The sequence below is a fragment of the Papio anubis genome, chromosome 1 (assembly GCF_008728515.1).
Source record: "Papio anubis isolate 15944 chromosome 1, Panubis1.0, whole genome shotgun sequence".
In the NCBI taxonomy this organism is placed as follows: Eukaryota; Metazoa; Chordata; class Mammalia; order Primates; family Cercopithecidae; genus Papio; species Papio anubis.
The window spans coordinates 103,632,123-103,650,996 of NC_044976.1; the positions used below are offsets into that span (position 1 = coordinate 103,632,123).

Genomic DNA, 18,874 nt, shown 5'->3' on the forward strand with positions numbered 1-18,874 from the left:
TTTTGAAAAGATTTTTATAATAACTAACAATCCCTGATTTGTCCCTTCCCACTCTCCCGTTGAAATAACCAAAATACAACGTATAAACTTATGATAATACTCATTGCTAGAAACATTAATAGTTAAGAATTTGCCAATGTCTGAGAAACGGAAATTTCAACCAACCAAAAGGACGATTGATGTTTATTTCAGGGACATTAGCCTTAGTGACTATGGAGTAATAAAAAACTCAATTAATACTTTTTTGAGCTGGCCATGTTTATTTGACTTTCCTATACCTTAACAATTATCTCTATTTCTAAAATTACTCCAAGATTAAAATTTTTAGTAATTCTTCATAGATTGGCAATGAAATTGGACTGGAAGATATTCAAGAGACTGGTTAATTAGATGCAAAAAGCCCTTGAATATTATTAAAGTATTAATATTTTGTCTGTCAATTATGTTGGTGGGGTTCTGTATATTTATGTTTATTTTGGATAGTTATATATCAGTCATATATTTTATTTATGGTTTTTAAATTTATAGTCAAGTTGAGAAGTTTTAGTGATGATTTGTTGTCATTTGTGTGCTTGTTTTCTTATACAGAATCCATTTGCCCTCTCTAAAATAACCCTAACTAACTTTGTGGAAATTATCTCTTATTTATTGTATATAACATTTGTGATTCTATAAACTAGGTGTCCTGCCCTCTTCTATTCAAGTAGTGGATATAACACTCAAGCTAGATTTATCAGATAATTTCTCCTGAAGACATACAAGTGTGAAAGATAATGGCTAAAACACAGTCATTCCCATGTTGCTGCCCAGGTAAATAATTTTCATAACCTGATCTCTGAAGAATACAGTTATTGAATGGATTAAGTAAACAATTGTAGCATATATACAGTTGGCCTTGCATTTTTCTGGGTTCCACATCCATGGACTCAACCAACCAGCAACTGTGGATTAAAAGTATAAAAAAACAAAGATAATAAAAAATAGAAGAAAATAGAATGCAATTTTAAAAACAATACAGTATAACATCTATTTACATGGCATTTAGATTGTTTTAGGTATTATAAGTAATCTAGAGATGGTTTGAGTATAGGAGAGAATATTTGTAGGTTATATGCAAGTACTATTCCATTTTAGATGCTCAAAAGACTTGAGCATCTGTGGATTTTGATACCCACAAGGGTCGGGAACCAATCCCTAGTGGATACTGAGGAACTATTGTAAATGTAATATTTTTCTTTATAATTAAAACATATCTATATCCATTAAACAATATAGAAATATTTTGTATGTTTCTACAATTTTATTTCACTCACCCAGTTATATTATAACCCTATTCCCTAGCTCATTATAAGAATTAAAATTCAGGAAAGAGAGATTCTCAGGTACAATGTGTCAGCGATACCTGTCGCACTGATTATAATAAAATATTGCATTTTACATTGTTGAAAGGGCTTTGAAAAACATCTTCTACATTACAGCATCCCTGTCAAAACACTACGACATGATGCTGGACTGTCTTTCTTTAGGTGGATTCAAACTAGCAGGGATGATCTGAGAGTCCTTTTAACCAGTATGCAATTCAGCTTGTGACTAAATTATATTGTTTCCTTTTCACAGAGGCATGCTTGACTTCTAAAATAAATGTGACATGATGAGAGTTTTTTGAAATATTTATAAAATCCATGTTTTTTGCTTACTGTATAATAATCAAAAGATATGTATAATTCCATGGGGTTATAGTAATAATAGCTTAAATCAGATTTACCTATTTTATTGCTCTCTGAAAATATACAGAGTAACATAAATATAAAACCTGCTCATTTTATGTATTCCTTTCCACTTACTAAGTAAAATTAAAAATAGAAACTTTGCAGATGCTGAGTACACGTTTAATTCACTTATCTTGATGTGATCACATAAAATATTTTATCCAAATGAAATTTCCAAGTGCCACTTTTAATTGATCAAGTGGAATATCATTTTAAATCAATTTTTATATATTTTAAAGGCTTTTGATTCAAATACATACTAGAAAAATATTAGGGTATTCATCAAATATATTTTATAGCACAAAATGTTTTGATCTAGTCAGATGCCAAACTTTTGATATCACTATACTGAAGAATGATATAAGACATTTTTCTTCTAATATTGACCAAGCACGAACAACAGAAAAAAGACATAAGAGCTTCATTTGTCAACAAGAATATTAATGTACTAGAGTTTTATGTAAGATGGATACAGGGTGATGATTATAGAAACTATGCATTAATAAATCTCTGCCTTAATGAATTATATATTTAACTAACATTCATTGTGTGGCTATTATGAACTATAAAATATTCTAAGTGTGTGCATATCTATATCTATATATAGCTATATAGAGTATATCTATATACTATATAGTATATAGTATATCTATATAGTATATCTATACCTATATATAGGTATAGATATAGGTATAGATATAGATATACTATTTTATATGATTTGGCTGTGTCCCCACCCAAATCTCTTCTTTAATTGTAGATCCCATAATTCTCATGTGTTGTGGGAGGGACACGTTGGAAGATAATTCAATCATCAGGTCTATTTCCTTCATACTGTTCTCATGGTAGTGAGTAAGTCTTGCAAGATCTGATGGTTTTATAAGGGAAAATCCCTTCCACTTGGTTCTCATTCTCTCTCTTGTCTGCTTCCATGTAAGACGCGTATTTTGCCTTCCACCATGATTGTGAGGCCTCCCAGCCACGTGGAACTATGAGTCAATTAAACCTCTTTCCTTTATAAATTACCAAGTCTTTAGTATGACTTTATCAGCAGCATGAAAATGAACTAATGCATAAACTGGTATTATATATAATATATATATACAGTAGAGGGGGTGCTGCTGTAAAGATATCTGAAAATGTGGAACCAACTTTGAAACTGGGTAACAGGCTGGAACAGTGGGAATGACTCAGAAAAAGGCTGGAAAATGTGAGGAAGTTTAGAACTTCCTAGGGACTTATTGAATGGTTTTGACCAAAATGCTGATAATGAGATAGACAATTAAATCCAAGCTGTGGTGGTCTCAGATGGAGATGAGGAATTTGTTGGGAACTGGAGTAGAGACGACTCTTGCTACGTTTTAGTAAAGAGAGTGGTGGCATTTTGCCCATGTCCTAGAGATTTGTGAAACTTTGAACTTGAGGAAAATGATTTAAGGTATCTGACAGAAGAAATTTCTAAGCAGCAAAGCATTCAAGAAGTGACTTGGGTGCTATTAAAAGCATTCAGTTCTAAAGGGAAACAGAACATAAAAGTTCAGAAAATTTGCAGCCTGATGCTGTAATAGAAAAGAAAAATCCATATTCTGAGCAGAAATTCAAGCTGACTGCAGAAATTTGCATAAGTAATGACAAGTCAAATGTTAATTGCCAGATGGGAAAAATGTCTCCAGGGCATGTCAGAGACCTCTGTGGCAGCCACTACCATCTCAGGCCCAGAGGCCTAGCAGGAAAAAATGGTTTCAGGGGCTGGGCCCAGGACCACTCTGCTGTGAGCAGCCTAGGGACTTGATGCCCTGTGTCTCAGTCACTCTAGCCATGTCTATAAGGGGTCAAGGGACAGTTGGGACCATGGCTTCAGAAGTTGCAAGTCCAAAGCCTTGGCAGATTCCACATGGTGTTGAGTCTGCAAGTGCAGAGAAGTCAAGAATTGAGGCTTGGAAATCCCTGCCTAGATTTCAGAGGATGTATGAAAATACCTGGATGTCCAGGCGGAAGTTTGCTGCAAGGGTGGGGACGTCATGGAGAACATCTGCTAGGGTAATGTGAAAGGGAAATGTGGGGTTGAAGTCCCCACACAGATTTTCCACTGGAGTACCGCCTAGAAGAGCCGTCAGAAGAGGACCATGGTCCTCCAGACCCCAGATTGGTAGATCTACTGACAGCTTGCACCATGCACCTGGAAAATCCACAGTCACTCAACTCTAGTCTGTAAAAGATGCTGGGAGGGAGGCTGTACCCTGCAAAGCCACAGGGTTGGAGTTGTTCAAGACTATGGGAACCTAACTCTTCTATCAGCATAACCTGGATATGAGACATGGAATCAAAGGAGATCATTTTGAAGTTTAAGATTTGACTCTCCTGTTGGATTTGAAGTTACCTGAGACCTTAGCCCTTTAGTTTTGGCCAATTTCTTCCATTTGGAAAGGCTTTATTTACCCAATGCCTGTACCCCCATTGCATCTAAAAAGTAACTAACTTGTTTTTGATTATACAGCTGCATAGGTAGAAGGGACTTGCCTTGTCCCAGGTGAGACTTTGGTCTGCGGACTATGGACTATGGACTTTGAGTTAATGCTGAAATGAGTTGAGACTTTGGGAGACTCTTGGGAAGGCATGCCCGATTTTGAAATGTGAAGACGTGAGATTTGTGAGGGGCCAGAGGTGGAATGATGTGGTTTGACTGTATCCCCACACAAATCTCATCTTTAATTGTAGCTCCCATGATTCCCACATGTTGTGGGAGGGACACAGTGGGAAATAATTGACTCATGGGTGTGTGCTCCCTCATACTCCCTCAACCATAAACAGAAAAGAACAAATATAGCATTTTCTTACGTATACGTGGGAGCTAACAAAAAATTGAACACCTAGAGATAGAGTAGAATGACAGTTATCAGAGGCTGGGAAGGATAGTGATGAGGGAGAGACAGACAAGGGATGATTAACAGGTAGAAAAATATAGTTAAAAGGAGTATGATCCAGTGTTTTGTGACACAATAGGGCAAATATAGTTCATATTTTGTTGTGTATTTCAAAATAACCAAAAGAGCAGAATTGGAACACTTCTAACAAAAAAGAAAAAATTATATGCTTGAGGCTATGGATATCCCAATTACCTTGATTTGATTATTATACATTAATACATTTGCTTGTATCAGAGTATCACATGTGCCTCATAACATGTACAACTATTATATATTCATACTAATTACAAATATAAACCATGTTTTAAAGTACAATGGTTCTTACCAGGAGTTGAAGGGAGGGATGAATGGAAATTATTTATTTAATGTGTATATGATTTTAGTTTTGCAAGACGAAAAGAGTTCTAGAGATTGCTGGTATTGACGACTGAACAACAGTATGGATATACTTAATACCATTGGACTGTACAATTAAAAATTATTCAGATGGTAAATATTAAGTCATATGTATTTAACCACAATTTTAAAAATTGTGCAAGTAGAAACAAAAGAAAACGAAGAAGCCAAATATAAAAGACACAAACTGATTTTTTAATTAATATTTAGCATTTAAAACTAAATATTTGCCAAGAAAAAGTTTGCATCTTATTGTTTTTGTCACAATACTACTATTCCTGGTCTCAACATACAATGAAAAATCTGTGAGATCTGAGCAAATGGAAAAATCCTAAAGCTTCCTAATATGGAGTGTAGGCGTTAAGCTTAATTCAGGAGCCAACTCTCCTTGTGATATAAACAATGATGCTTTTTAAAATAAAATTAAATAAATATTTATAGGCTTAAGAGAGCAAAAAATCATGAATAAAACAAAGTTCTAAAGCTCTCAAAGAGCTATAAAAAATACAATGTACAGGAAGAGCTGGCAGCCTACTTTCTAGTGAATTATATTACATTGCATCATTTTATCTGTAGTGCCAATTTTTTAAATTCAAGTAAACTTTTTGGAAAAAACTATGTTCAAAACCACCAATTTCAACATATGAACCATTATGTTTTCTACTATAGGAAGAACTTGACTCCTTTAAATTATGTTTCTTTATAATCCATATCAAAAATGCGAGTGGTATTTGAATGAAGCAATGATTTGGCTGAATACCTTTCATTTTTTAGAGTGTAATATGCTATACAACATTCCAATTTTTCTTAAAATTACTTAGAGCATTATTTTTACATATGCAAACTCAATCACTTGAATACCTACTAAATACATCTGATGATTTAGTAAAAGCATACCATGAACTGTAACAATGGCTTTCATCAAGATTTTAATCTTTTGTAATTACTTAAAAGTTATCAGGCCGGGCGCGGTGGCTCACGCCTGTAATCCCAGCACTTTGGGAGGCCGAGGCGGGTGGATCACGAGGTCAGGAGATCGAGACTATCCTGGCTAACATGGTGAAACCCCGTCTCTACTAAAAATACAAAAAAAAAAACTAGCCGGGCGTGGTGGCGGGCGTCTGTAGTCCCAGCTACTTGGGAGGCTGAGGCGGGAGAATGGCGTGAACCCGGGAGGCGGAGCTTGCAGTGAGCCGAGATCAGGCCACTGCACTCCAGCCTGGGAGACACAGCGAGACTCCGTCTCAAAAAAAAAAAAAAAAAAAAAAAGTTATCAGAACAGAAATGTGGAAGACCAACGTAATATCAATTAAAATAAAATGATTTATAATGCTAATTTTTTCAAAATATTGACTTCTTTCTCATATCATATCCAAAAATTAGAAGTGCAGGATAATTAAGGCATTGGTGGAATTTTTTTTGTGAGCCGGATTTATAGGTGCAAATTCCTTTATTGCCTGGGCAATAATTATATAATATCAAAGAAGACTAATTCCAAGAATAGCATTTCGAGAAGAATCTGATCTAAAATGTGTAAAGGTAGGACAAAAAAGAAAATAATACAAAGTGATGAGGAAAGTATAAATAAATATTGTCTGTTTTCATGCCAATGCCATCCTGTTTAAGTTACTATAGCCTTGTCATATATTGTAAGGTTAGGTAGTGTGATTCTTCTAGCTTTGTTCCTCTTATTAAAATTTATTTGGCTATTTATTTGAGCTCTTTTTTGTTGTTGCTCTTTCATGAAAATGTTAGAATTGTTTTTTCTATTTTTTGAAAAATGACAATGCTGGATCACGTTATGAACTATGATTATTTTTAGTACGTTAATTATTTCAATTCATGAGCATGAATTTTCTTTTTCTTTGTCCTCTTTGGTTTTTTCTTTTTTCAGTGCTTTGTAGTTTTTCTTGTAGAAGTCTTTTCTTTCATCTGATTGATTAAATGTATTCCTAGGTTTATTTATTTGTATATTTATTTTTATCTACCTCACTGTCCTGATTTGGCTTTTTCTGACTTCTTTTTATTTTCTAATCTTAAAAAAATCTTTAAGACCACTCATTTTTTTTTCAGTTAATAATGTGAAAAGGCTGCATTAATACAGTTATATTCTCAGACTCCTCAGTTCTTTGGGGATGGATTAAAAGGCTGGTGCTATCACTTATTGAAGTTACTTGACCTTGATGAAATTCATGTTGAGAAATAATGTTTATATTTTTAAATTTTATCTTTTAATTCCATTTCCCACGAACATTTTGTGTCACCTCATGATTTTTGTCTGCCCTTTTCTTAGGTACTAAGAAAAGATTTTTAATGTACTTCAATATGTTGAACATGTTTATTTCTTCATTTAGTTATTTTGTTTATTTCATTTGCTTTATAAAAGTCCTAAAATCAAGCAAGGTATAGCAGTTAGATATATTCTTATTTTCAGTGTGGGTTAGATTTTGGGGGCCTTTAAATTTTTATTTAAAAAATTAAATTAAACTGTCAAATGCTATAAAGTAGTCCACTGCATTGAGACTCTATAAGTCAAATTGATGATAATATCACTGAATAACTGTGAGTTATTTCATTCACATATAGCTGTATTTAATTTCCTGTACAACATTTTATTCAAAATTAATGATTTTTAAATTTTTATTTATTTATTCTTTGATGTGACTTGTTAATTTTTATCTTATTACATAAACTTCATAAATCAACTGAACAATATTATTTGCCATAATTATAATAATACATCTACAAATATTAATGAAAATCAAGTTTAAATCTTCATTTTAGGCACTTATTTTCCAGCTTTTCATTTCTTTTTTTTTTCCTTTTTTTTTTTTTTAGGATTATCATCCTTAGTTTAAGGTCTGAAAATTCTACTCACTGGAAGGAATTACAAAAAAACTTATTGCTTCTTGCTAGTGCCAATATATCCATTGAAACTGTCTATAAACCAGGACTTTTTCCTTCTTTAGGAAACTGGATATTTGTACAGGTTCATGAGTACATACATGAGGAAAATGTGAAAGTACTACTGATGTAAGATGATTAGATAAATAAATCACGTGCTCATTACATTATTTGCATTTTTAGGAACTGAAACATACACCTTTCTTTATAAGTGTTTTCAATGGAGATGGAGCACTGCTGCACAAACGCAACCTTATGGTTTGCTGTATCAGAGAACCCTTAAGTCATGATAGGGAGGTCATTTTGTATAGATTCTGATGTCGTAAGATCTAGTGTTCAGTTTCTTTCAACAACAGTATAGCAGCTGTTTCTCAAAATAAGAATAAAAAATTTATTTATAGAAAAAAAACTTTTGCTTTAAAATTATAGAAACGTGTTATATAGTTTTCCTGTTAGTAATTGTTTCAATCTTCATAAGGCAACCTGATCTGCCACAGATACTTCAAACAACATTGTATCTACTCAAGGTCAGAGCTGCTTGTGTCATGGTCTGAAATGCATGGAGAAATTCACTTTCCTCTGGGCCATTTTCCCAAAAATCTAGAAATCTTATAAGCTAGGTCCATACGCATGAGGGGATATATTTATCCTCCAAAATTCAATGGGGTCACTGGCTATTGTGTACAGATAGACCAAACAAAAGTACATTTTTAAAAAAATCTTTTCATTTTAGGAAGAGTATATTAGCATGCTCAAGACTTCTGATACGCTAAAAACTGCACTTATATAGTTCTTCAGATTTTTGTAATACTTTACTCTTATCTTTTAAAATGCATGAATCTTATTGAGTCTTCTCAACTACTCATTACTCACTGTTCCTCAGGTTACATAACGTGGATGTCATCAACGTAAATGCAAGTATAAGAAAGTATGCGACTAAATTATAACAGAGAAGTACACATTTTTAGTGGATTTAAGGATGAAGAATGAGGTTGCGTCCCTGTCTCTTACAGGTTGAATCATATATTGAGTATTGTTCTCTGCTTATTGGCCAGCTCGGTGGTTGTGAACCACACAGAATGATGTAGACTGATTTGCTCCATTATATGAGACAACTGGAAAGCATCATGTATTACTTTTATCACCTAATTATATTTATAATAATACATTATTATTATTTCAAGATCCATATGCTTTTTTCATAGACCCACGAAACAAGCTAAGTAGATTTAAATGTCAGAAATATTTTCTTCTGACAAATATCCCAGAATTGTGAGCATACTCAGAGTGGATGAATTTTCATAGCGCCACTTCAAGAATGCATGACAAGATAGATTTGTGTCCAAATTCCATTCCTTTTCTTAATTCAATGATGTCCATTCTGATGGAAGGACCATTTGGTTTCCTGCATTACAAAATGCAGGAAATTTTCAGAACCAGAATCCAGTCATTTCCCAAATGTCACTTTTCCTCCAAGAACCATCACTGCAGTATATGGTCAGCAATGGCTTTGTAGAAAATCAAGAAGGAATAAGTATGTTAAAACTTTTGTTCATATCATTCAAGATAGTTAAGGAGGACACATGAATCCTCATCACAGTAATTATTCAACTTTCCCTTTATCATATTTATATTTTATTGTAGCTACTGTTTTATAGCTATTTTAGAGCTTTTGTTCATTGCTCATCTATATCTTTTATAAGTATCTTTAAATTCATGGAAAATAATCCATGGTTCTTTTGGGATAAAGTTTCTTCCTTTTACCTCTCCAGCCATGCTACAATAATTATTCTTATTCTGCAGGCTAAGTGCTGCCAGTTGGGTTTTATCACCATCAAAACATTTACTCCTTTTAATCAGAGAACTAATATGAGGCAGCATCTCCTACCCTCATCACCAGCCTATAAGGACAGTTACTACAGAGTTTAATCTTAGTGCCTTGGTGAATTTATTCTCTTCAGAGTTATCTCAGACAAAGAAAAAGTTGGATAAACTAAGGTCACAAAAACATTTTGTGTTCCTATCTTTTAATGTTTCTTCCTCAACTTAAGCCAAGGTACCTTTGACATCCAAATGTTTTTAGACTAGATCATTGTTAGATTGAGCTTTCGATCAGTCAACCAGCAAGCAGTTAAAACCACTCTGAGCTGCTTAAGGTATCACATTGAATTCAGAATGTAGTATGTATATCAACATATTTATAGCAAACTAAATTTAGAATTTATGCTCCCTGTTCTAGCTTCACCTACTAGCCATTCCTATATACTATTAATACACATGCTGATTTTTAGGATAAAATATAAAAATTGTAATTTTTTATGTCAACAGAGTGAAATAATTTTAATTTCATATGATACGACCTAATAAAACCTCATCTCATTTTGAGGAGCACTTCCTATTGTTCTTTTGGATATTCTATCTAATTCTTCTTATATATGAAGAAGAAATGGAAACAGCATAAACAAAACTCTTTTGAAAGGTTACTCCCTCAAGCAATTTATAGGGTTTCTACACAAGGTAGAGGCAAGCTTCTTTAACAGTGGATACAAGCCTGCTTATGCTGGAATGGTTTGGGGTATTCGGCATCAACTGAATCCACCCAAATACAGCTATTTCAGAGATTTGAATACCCATTTTTTTTAAAGCTAAACCCCACTTTGGTTTTTTTTAGGATGCCTAGAAAGATCTGTGAATTCAACTGTTCTCTAATTTAGCAACTTAAAACATTAGATGTGCATATGACTTCAAGCTATGTTATCTGTGTGGCTAATATAAAAGAAATTATTTCAGGATAGTCATAAAATCCCCTTAGTTCTTTACCATGTGATGAATTAAGCATTTAAGCTCTGCTCTTGTCTCTTTCTTGAAATATTTTGATTCAGACAGAAATTACCAGTCCACCCCTTTGTTCCTTGCATTCTTTATTTACAACATAGTGGTAATCACATTAGTATTTGATTACAGGTGACCACAAATAATAATTTACATATTTTATTTTTGCATGTTATGATTAGCAACATCCCATTTCCGGGTGATTATGAGTCTCACTGCAAACTAAACAATGTCAAATAAACCAACCTGTTTCTCATCTTTGAGTCTATGTTTGCTCACAAGCATTTGGGGTGTGTAATAGTTTGTCAATAAAGATATATAGAAAAAGCAGAAATTATTTTATGTACTTAGTAGAATGTAATTTAAAACAAGAAAATAGATGGTTAAAATTTATTAGAAATTTCAAAGGAGTTGACTCTGGGCTAAGGCTTCTTATGCAATTGCCAGAAAACAAAACGACAGACCCCTGTTAGAGTTATTATCTTTGCCAGTGATGAATGCGGAGCACTAAGAAATCATTGCTGGAACTACTGGGGTAACACATGAACGCTCAACCTGAAATTCAAGAACCCAAGGTCAGGAAATTGCTGTGAGAACTTGCACAAGATAATAAATACTGGACAGTGAAATCTAGTAGCTTTTAGCACCACAAGTATCTTTCAATATAAATGAAATGAGTGACTCAGCATTTTAAATCTGTGATCTTGTTCAACAAGATAAAACATCCAATATGGCTTCTGCTTAACTACTTGTCTTTCAGATTTTATGGAATGATCAAGTTTGTGAAACTTTACTTTTATTTAGAATGTAACATCAAGGGACTCTGAAATCAATGTCCTATCTCTGCAACACAAGAAAGAGAACTAGAAGGTGGAAATAAATGTTGATTGTCAATGATATCCAGTCCCACTTAAAAGCCAGTGTATTGAATGGCTCATGCAAAGAATTGTTTGAATTGCAAAAAAATGATGAATATCCTTGGAGTAGGAAAAACTGAGCTGGCATCCAAATTCTTCCGATAATGAGAAGAATTAGGCACAATGACATTATGTTTTTAGAACAAGAGTTGACAAATTACAGCTTGGGTCCTGTCTCTATATGGTACTTGAGCTAAAGACATATTTTACAATTTCAAAGTGTGGAGAAAAAAAAATGCAACAAAGAATCTACAGTTCTTCAAAGAATCTATGAGGTTCCCCAAACCTAAAATATTTACTATCTGGCTCTTTCCCCCAAAAAAGTTTGCTGACCCCTCTGTTAGATTGAGAAGAAATAAGTCAAAAAGCACATAATACATTGTGATTTAGTACTAATTAAATAATAGATTTTTGTCTGCCGTTTTGTATACTCATTCCTGATGCCTGGGGCCTGGTACACAGTATGTAAGTGTTTATTGAATAAACATATAACATTTACAACATTACCAATCATTGATAGATTTTAACATTGCCTTTATATGGTGTTTTTCACCTACACATACACATTCTTTTTCTAATAATGCAATAACATAAGTAATATATTATATGAGATTAGTATGTCAAAGTGATGTGTAAACTTGTATTCAACCACATATAAAATAGTCTTATTTTGATAAAGGCTTTATCGCCACTCAGTGTTCATTCAATTTTGATCTCTTTCTACTCTGATGAAATTTATCTTGAGATATATATTTCATGTCATTTGAAGCCTATTAATAATCCCAGTTTAATGGTGACTTCTCTTCATGTAGAGAAAAATAAAATAAAATACAAAATGCTGTAGGCATTTTTTTAAAAGGAAAGAAAACCAAAAATCTCTATTAAGAAATACATTTTTCTTTGTAACAACTAATGGGCTCATGCACAGAATCAATTCTTTTTACTACAGACATGACAAATAATTACTATAATTGGAAATATAGTATGCATTCATACCATTTTTATACTTATTTTTTGAACACATGAATAAACACATCTATATTTTTGAAAATATCTTTTTCCAAGACAATGTTGTTATAATATCTAATACTTGCATCTCTGATTTTATATACATCTATACAGTGTGCATAATATAAAAGTCTCTAAATTTGCATTGAAAAGTGTTCAAATGAAGACAAAATACAAAATTACAAGTTGTAATATCATGACCACCATGCTAGTATTTGAATAAGTGAATATGACATTAAGTACAAATAAATTGTAATGGAAGTAAATGCATAATATTTTACAAACTCTTTTGTCTCTAGATACCTATTATTTAAATTCCAAATGGACTTTTCAAGTGGCAATTTTAAAAATATCTTGCCAATACATAGAGAAATGAGATACTTGGGTGCCTGCTTCTAGAGAATATTTTAGGATATAATTTATTTGCAGGTAAGCCTTGTAGCACTGTTTATAATCTAATTCAGTGAAAATATGGAGATTTTAAAACTTTTTGTTCTCAGGTATTTGGGTTAATTCTCAAGCTAAAATTTCTTTCTAATAAAAATATGACTTGTTTTACTGAAATATTAAACTATAATTATAATCAACTGGCAGATAAAATAATAACCACATTTTTCTTAAAAAAACAAATTGAACAATTGAACCATTTATTTTCTGAAAATAATATCTTTCATTTTTAATATTTTCTATTTTCTTAAATATGTTTCCCTTTATATTCAATGACACATTGAAAAGTATTATATTAACATGTAGCATTACATTTCTGAATTCAAGGAATTCAAGAGGCTAGTATAATTTTGGAAGATGAAACTGGAATAAAATTCCTAAATTCTACTTAAAGCTAAAATTTGATAAAGTTGCAACAGAAGACTTAGCTCCACATCGAGTTCTGAAGGCTGAATGGCTATTCAGAGAAGTATAAATTAAGATCCTGGCATTTCATCAGTCACTGGACACAGGTTGCCCCTAACAAAATAATTTAACCTGGGGTAAGGCAGCTTCTTTAGCAGTAAACAATTTCTGGCTGAAGAAAGGAAAGCCTTGGCTCTTAAAGAGGGGATCCGAGTGGTGTACCACAGAATTCAATATCACTATTGTGCCACTCAGATCTATTTGCTTCCTATGGTAAGTCTAACTTTTCCGGGGGCGGGCGGGGAAAGGCCTCCAGGATCCTGGTTAATGTATTTTTCTAACGAAATTTAAAAGAAGAAAGTTAGTGGACAAACTACATACCATGACAGTGTAGTTGGTCTTGAGGAAATAACTGATAGTCATCATCTTCCTTTTCTACTACTCATTCGAATTATTTTCAACCTTGGTTACTTCTTCTGCTCACCAAATTGGTTAACTTTGATAGGGAGACCTGCATCATCGTCCCCTATGGGGTCTAGGTTGCACCATACACTTCTCAGACCTTGACTGCTGCATTTGTCCTTTCTATAAGACAATTGACCACAGGAATACCAAGACACACATCAGTGGATCATCTCAGTAGCAAGCAGAATTTTCTCCCTCATCATTGGAATGGCAGCCCTTATACCTCCTACAGTGGGGATAAATTACTACTAACCGTAAGAGTGACTCTTCTTCTTGCTCTGGCTTTATGCAGAAGTAGTCCGATGTGGCTAAAAGTGTAAAGGCAATATATTCACATGATTGCCCCTGGAAGATACTTGGCCTCTCTGAAAAAGGGCAAATAGAAAAATGGAGGCTAAAGGGATGATAAAAGAAAGAACAAATTCATACAGTCAGTCACTGGGAGTGATGGTAACTGGGGCCACATACACTTTCAAATGTCAGTTCTTAGACTCATATTTTCTACAATTTGGGAATAGAGGGTTTTAAAATAACTACTGATTAGGAGGTAAGTGGTGACACATCCTCAAATTCTGTCTTTTCCAAAATGATGAAGTAAATACACATTCAAGGCTTATCAAAAGACTATTTGATTACTCTGAAATTCTTAGAGCTCTGGTTGGTAAGTGAGAGATAAAAAAGAGGACTAGAGGATTCCAGGGCCATGTATTTACAACCATAGTCCTTTTGCTGTAAATTGGGCTTTTTGGTTTGGGGCAATGTTATGTATGATTACAAGACAGTGTATTCAACACTTTGTTAGCCCTCAGATTGTTGATGGCTGAGGCCCTGTGGAATAGAAAGATATATGATTGAAATATGTATAGATTCCATTCAGGAGGAACTGTTACCAACTTTCAGCATGAAATAGTTCAAATTCAATAGATTCACCATGAAGTTACTGGTTGATCTTCTCATGGGATGATACTATATGGCAGACTCAACGTTAGTCTTCATTGCTGACTGGTTATATGTTTACTATAGATCAGCCTTGATGTGTGGGATCACCGCTGTTGAGCCAAAGAAAAGTTTACCTCCTTGCCACCATGGCTACTCTTTAATCAGCCTATTGTGACAGTCTTGGGATGTTCCATATAAGAACCCTGTTGACATCACTCATTAAATATTTCTATCTACCCTAAGTTACTCTAAGTAGCTAGTTTGATCCTACTTTGTGATCAGTACTGTGTGGTGAGGGTTAGCAAATAATGTAAATATCTTCTCTCACTCTGCACCTACTCACCTAAGACTCTGTATGCTTTTGTACCTAATCTTTTTATCCCTGATTTTCTAATTTTTCTCCTTTAAGGTTCTCACTCACTCACTAAGTCATTCCCCAGTTAGCTACTTTATATAATTACTACATAGGACAACTTTCTACTTCACACAAAGCACACTTCTTGTTTTTAAGAGCCACCTCTTTTGGGGACTATATTATAGCAGCTGTCCACTTTCAGTTACCTGTTATATATTCAACTGATTCATCTTGAATGCTACTGTCTACCCTACTTAAATATGTACTGCTTTTGGTTCCCCCCTTTTTTTTTTTAACAGGGATACAGAAAAAAACATTAACCAGATCAACAGGATCAATAGATTCCTATAACTATGTCATATTTGGCAAAGTAGCCACACCAGAAATGATTAAATTTGTGATAGTTCACAATTATTCACTAGGATCCATCTGGTATTTGTAATGACTTAGTAGGTAAATTAAATACAGACACGATGAGATTCACCATCTCTGCGTCTTTTAAGTTTTTTTTGGTGGTATTAGCCTTGGTATTAGGAAGACATATTGCTTTTTATTTGTAATCTTTTTCAGAGTTGAAAGGGAAGTGAACAATTTCATAGGCTTCCACTTGGTCTTGTGCCTTAGAAAGGCTTTCCTCCCATAAGCAAAGGGATTAAGTAAGAGTGTGAGAGTGTGACAACCATAAAACAGTCTCTTTTATATTATATATTCAGGGACCAGAGACTTTTATTCAACTGTATGTTCTAATTAGTTTTATCTATCAAACTCAGGATTTAGGTCAATATAGTCTTTCTGAGGTATTATTACTTCACAATGGATATATTCTGATACTCTGTTAGTTTTACTATCTTTTATATCGTAAACAAATGAGCAGGTTTTTGGTCAGGTGATAATGTAGTTGACCCTAGTCAAGTGTACCCAGATCTCAGGGAGGTCATCCATTATCTTGCAAGGCAGATAGTGGTCTGCAGCAATGGGAGAGTATTAGACTTTAACAAGGAGAAATAGTTCATTCTTGCAGAACTACAAAGACTTCAGGGTAGTCTGGTATTTCAAACTTCTTGGATGCATGTATCTACGTGTCTATTCCAATTCTCTAAGTTATATTCCTTCCCAATTAGTGCCCTGAATGTGGGATATAATACTTTCTGAGATTGAATGAAATTACAAAGATGCCCTAATTTAGTTTATAATGAAGTATAAAATAAGTAATATAACTGGTAACATAGCCTTGTGAAATGGCAAACACATTTTTCATGGCACTTGGGAGGATGAGGTGGGAACATTGGTTAAGTCTGGGAGGTTGAAGTTGTAGTGAACGAATGTGATCACACCAGGGCACTCCAGCCTAGGCAACAGAGTGAGACCCTGTCTCAAAGAAAAAAAGTCATTGTATTCTTTATTTTTTCGTGGTAAAAATAAAGAATTTGCCATATAGTCAACATTCAATACTTGAATAAATTACTGGTCACTTTTCAACTTTGGTTTAGGCAATGGACTATCTCCAAAGAAGAGAAGAGAAATATGGAGTAGTTGGTGGAGAGGAAAGTATACATCAAAAAAGTTGTTACTGTTGTTATTTTAGATGGACTATCTAATTGCATATTTTAGTGCTGATTGGCATGGTTTAAAAAATGGAAGAAAAACTGATAATGCAGTAGAGAAGTGAAAAATTGCTTGAGTGATACCTTTGATTTGCGGTATTGGTCATATGGTTAATCAATAAACAAAAAGCATACCAGCTATGCAAGTGGGTAGGCTTGGTGGTGTGTAATTTGGGAAGTTCTCCTTTGATTGATTATTTTTACTTATGTTTTCAGTGAAACAAAAGTAGTTGTAAAATAAAGATAGAATGAGGAAAAAGTTGTCATGTGCCTAAGAGAAAACAATGTTTGAAATCACTATTCAGAGATTCAGAGAAGTGAAAAGATGAAAAGACTAGTCAAAAATGGAAAGACAGCTTGGAAACACTAGAATCATACTAAGGATAATGATAGTGAATAGTATGGAATCCTAGTGAATAATTTCAGTTAAAAGATAAGCAATTGTAATTGAGAAATTCTCAAAATAAAATGGCTTATAAATTTGTCTCTTGTAAACAAAGTGACTATGTTTATCTGTCTTTCAAGTAACAGACCCGAGGTGATAGCTCCAGGTTGCAGAGTTATGCTCCTAATACAGAAGATTATTAAACGATCCAGCTTCTTTGCAGACTTATATTGTTGTTTTCTAGGGACTGACTTGAATTGCATATTCGAATATGACTCACATACACAAATAATCACAGAATACTGTTTATTTAAATTCCTTCGTAAGTAAAATGACAAAGAATGAAAACATTGCTTTTGCTGACATGTAATCGGTTAAATCAGCACAGCTGCCATACAGGCATAGGATGCTGAAAGTATAATGCAATGGTTATCTAACTGGGTATCCAACTGTTGTAGAAGAGGGAGATAATAGATTTGAACTAAACTTCAGTGCCTTGAATGTACAGAAAACATTGAAAATATTTTCTCAATCCACATTCAAGTGTAAAGTAAGTGAAAAGAAAGGAGAGATGTCTAAGGAATTTGAGGGTGCATGCAAACAAGTGATTATGATATTGAAGCAAAAGGTCCAAGCTTTGGAAAGAGTAAAATAAAAAGGATGTAGGGGGTTGCTGCTGAGGGTAACTGAAAAAACAAAAAAGGTAGGAAAAGCAGTTTTATAGAAGTGGATGTGAATGCTGGAGGAGACAATAAAAGAGTGAAACACTTCAAATCATTTTTTAGGGTGTGTAAATAGTAATTAGGAATTCTAAAAAATATACATAGGGCTGGATTGTCAATTCATGTTGCTAGACAACATAATTGGAGAAGAATTTAAGGAACTGAGAGGCCAGTTCCACAGATGTACACACTGAAATACTACACTGGAGAAGTTACCATCTGTGGGTCTACTTAAATGACAATCATTCATCCTCTCCTCTTTGAGCAACATCTTGGCACAGTTTTCCATATTTTCAGCTTTTCTTGGCACAGCTTTTTTGATTGCTTATGGTTTTACTGGTGAGCCAATCCCAGTCACTTCTTACGTGAAAAATTTAAAAACAGAAAACTCGTCTTTACATTTCCAAATAAAGAGAAAGAAATGGAGTCCTACTCAATAGATTCAAACAGTGAATCAGAAAACATATCGTGTGTCTTTTCATTCTGGTTTTGATAAAATAATTTGCACTCTGCCTGCCAACGCATGGGTAATCCATAAAATAACACATTTCACTGTTTTATGCAGAAGGGCATTTAATGCTTAAGGAGAAAGACTGTGCTTCTGTTTAGTAATTCTGCCAGGAAGTTATGTGTGTGTTTTAATCTTTACTTGACATAAAAAAACCCTGCCACTTTTCATTCAGATTGCATTGCCTCTAACTCTGCTTCCTCCTCCTGAATTCTTTTTCTACTTGTTATTTACATCTTTCAAATATTTGCAGATCATTTTCATATTACCTTAGCCAGCTATAAATTTTAC

General features: G+C 33.7%; 1 long non-coding RNA gene across 3 annotated transcripts; it reads right to left on the reverse strand.

The window, feature by feature from the left end:
• Positions 1 to 237: 237 nt before the first annotated feature.
• Positions 238 to 16,836, reverse strand: LOC108584429. 3 transcript variants are annotated; one of them, XR_001899482.3, is made up of 4 exons: positions 15,001 to 16,834; positions 14,324 to 14,464; positions 13,987 to 14,190; positions 238 to 941 (listed from the first exon to the last, which is right to left on the reverse strand). It is a non-coding gene; the product is annotated as an uncharacterized LOC108584429 (long non-coding RNA). The 3 variants fall into 3 exon arrangements; XR_001899485.3 differs by having other exon boundaries at positions 14,324 to 14,435; positions 15,001 to 16,833; XR_001899483.3 differs by lacking the exon at positions 238 to 941 and adding an exon at positions 10,972 to 11,383 and having other exon boundaries at positions 15,001 to 16,836.
• Positions 16,837 to 18,874: the final 2,038 nt, after the last annotated feature.